Here is a 2,500-nt window from a genome sequence, read left to right on the forward strand (position 1 = left end):
GAAAGAGAGAGAGAGAGAGAAAGGAGGAAAGAAAGAGAGAGAGAGAGAGAAAGGAGGAAAGAGAAAGAGAGAGAGAGAGAGAAAGGAGGAAAGAAAGAGAGAGAGAGAGAGAAAGGAGGAAAGAAAGAGAGAGAGAGAGAGAGGAGGAAAGAAAGAGAGAGAGAGAGAGAAAGGAGGAAAGAAAGAAGAGAGAGAGAGAGAAAGGAGGAAAGAGAGAGAGAGACAGAAAGGAGGAAAGAAAGAGAGAGAGAGAGAAACGAGGAAAGAAAGAGAGAGAGAGCGAGAGACGAGGAAAGAAAGAGAGAGACAGCGAGAGAACGAGGAAAGAAAGAGAGAGAGCGAGAGACGAGGAAAGAAAGAAAGAGAGAAGGGGAAAGGAGGAAAGAAAAAAGAGAGAGAGAGAGAAAGGAGGAAAGAAAGAGAGAAGAGAGAGAAAGGAGGAAAGAAAGAGAGAGAAGAGAAAGGAGGAAAGAAAGAAGAGAGAAGAAAGGGGAGAAAGAAAGGGGGAAGAAAGAAAAGGGGAAAAAAAAAGGGGAGAAAGGGGTCTGCCTGTCTGTCTATGTGTGTCTGCCTGTCTGTCTATGTGTCTGTCTGCCTGTCTGTCTATGTGTCTGTCTGCCTGTCTGTCTATGTGTGTGTCTGACTGTTCCTGCCTGTCTTCTATGTGTCTGTCTGCCTGTCTGTCTATGTGTCTGTCTGCCTGTCTGTCTATGTGTCTGTCTGCCTGTCTGTCTATGTGTCTGTCTGCCTGTCTGTCTATGTGTGTCCGTCTGTCTTGGTTCTGTCTTTTGTCTGTCCTGTTTTTATGTGTCTGTCTGTCTCTTTTGGTCGGGCCTGTCTGTCTATGTGTGTCTGCCTGTCTGTCTATGTGTGTCTGTCTGTCTGTCTGTCTATGTGTCTGTCTGTCTGTCTATGTGTCTGCCTGTCTGTCTATGTGTCTGCCACTCTGTCTGTCTGTCTGTCTGTCTGCCACTCTGTCTGTCTGTCTGTCTGTCACTCTGTCTGTCTGTCTGTCACTCTGTCTGTCTGTCTGTCACTCTGTCTGTCTGTCTGTCTGTCACTCTGTCTGTCTGTCTGTCACTCTGTCTGTCTGTCTGTCACTCTGTCTGTCTGTCTGTCTGTCTGTCTGTCTGTCACTGTCTGTCTGTCTGTCTGTCACTCTGTCTGTCTGTCACTCTGTCTGTCACTCTGTCTGTCACTCTGTCTGTCACTCTGTCTGTCACTCTGTCTGTCACTCTGTCTGTCTATGTGTCTGCCTGTCTGTCTATGTGTCTGCCTGTATGTCTATGTGTCTGCCTGCCTGTCTGTCTGCCTGCCTGCCTGTCTGTCTGTCTGCCTGCCTGCCTGTCTGTCTGTGTCTGTCACTCTGTCTGTCACTCTGTCTGTCTATGTGTCTGCCTGTCTGTCTGTGTGTCTGCCTGTATGTCTATGTGTCTGCCTGCCTGTCTGTCTGCCTGCCTGCCTGTCTGTCTGTCTGTCTGCCTGCCTGCCTGCCTGTCTGTCTGTGTCTGTCACTCTGTCTGTCTGCCTGTCTGTCTGCCTGTCTGTCTGTCTGTCTGCCTGTCTGTCTGCCTGTATGTCTGCCTGTATGTCTGCCTGTCTGTCTGCCTGTCTGTCTGCCTGTCTGTCTGCCTGTCTGTCTGCCTGCCTGCCTGTCTGTCTGCCTGTCTGTCTGCCTGTCTGTCTGCCTGCCTGTCTGTCTTGCTGTCTGGCTGTCTGGCTGTCTGTCTGCCTGCCTGTACATCTGTCTAAACATATTCATACACAAAAAATTATGCAAATATTTGAGTGAACACGACAGATTATACATTTTTTTTTTTTTTTTTTTTTTTTTAAATTCAAATTATCAGCCTCTCTATTTCCTTTCATTTTATGAATATTCGTTAAATTAATATAAAACTAATTGTGGTATCCCTCTCTCTCTCTGTCTCTCTTTCTCTCGGTCTCTCTCTGTCTCTCTCTCGTTCTCTCGGTCTCTCTCTGTGTCTCTCTCGTTCTCTCGGTCTCTCTCTGTCTCTCTCTCGTTCTCTCGGTCTCTCTCTGTCTCTCTCTCGTTCTCTCGGTCTCTCTCTGTCTCTCTCTCGTTCTCTCGGTCTCTCTCTGTCTCTCTCTCGTTCTCTCGGTCTCTCTCTGTCTCTCTCTCGTTCTCTCGGTCTCTCTCTGTCTCTCTCTCGTTCTCTCGGTCTCTCTCTGTCTCTCTCTCGTTCTCTCGGTCTCTCTCTGTCTCTCTCTCGTTCTCTCGGTCTCTCTCTGTCTCTCTCTCGTTCTCTCGTCTCTCTCTGTCTCTCTCTCGTTCTCTCGGTCTCTCTCTGTCTCTCTCTCGTTCTCATTCGGTCTCTCTCTGTCTCTCTCTCGTTCTCTCGTCTCTCTCTGTCTCTCTCTCTTCTCTCGGTCTCTCTCTGTCTCTCTCTCGTTCTCTCGTCTCTCTCTGTCATCTCTCTCGTTCTCTCGGTCTCTCTCTGTCTCTCTCTCGTTCTCTCGGTCTCTCTCTGTCTCTCTC

The 2,500-nt window shown here is 48.5% G+C and overlaps 1 protein-coding gene across 3 annotated transcripts in view; it reads right to left on the reverse strand.

The window, feature by feature from the left end:
• LOC125024632 (papilin-like) overlaps nt 1-2,500 on the reverse strand; it is a 29,490-nt gene that overhangs the window by 7,457 nt on the left and 19,533 nt on the right. The gene's annotated exons all lie outside the window — the stretch shown is intronic.

This window comes from Penaeus chinensis, unplaced genomic scaffold (genome assembly GCF_019202785.1).
Source record: "Penaeus chinensis breed Huanghai No. 1 unplaced genomic scaffold, ASM1920278v2 CTG_1096, whole genome shotgun sequence".
Taxonomy (NCBI): Eukaryota; Metazoa; Arthropoda; class Malacostraca; order Decapoda; family Penaeidae; genus Penaeus; species Penaeus chinensis.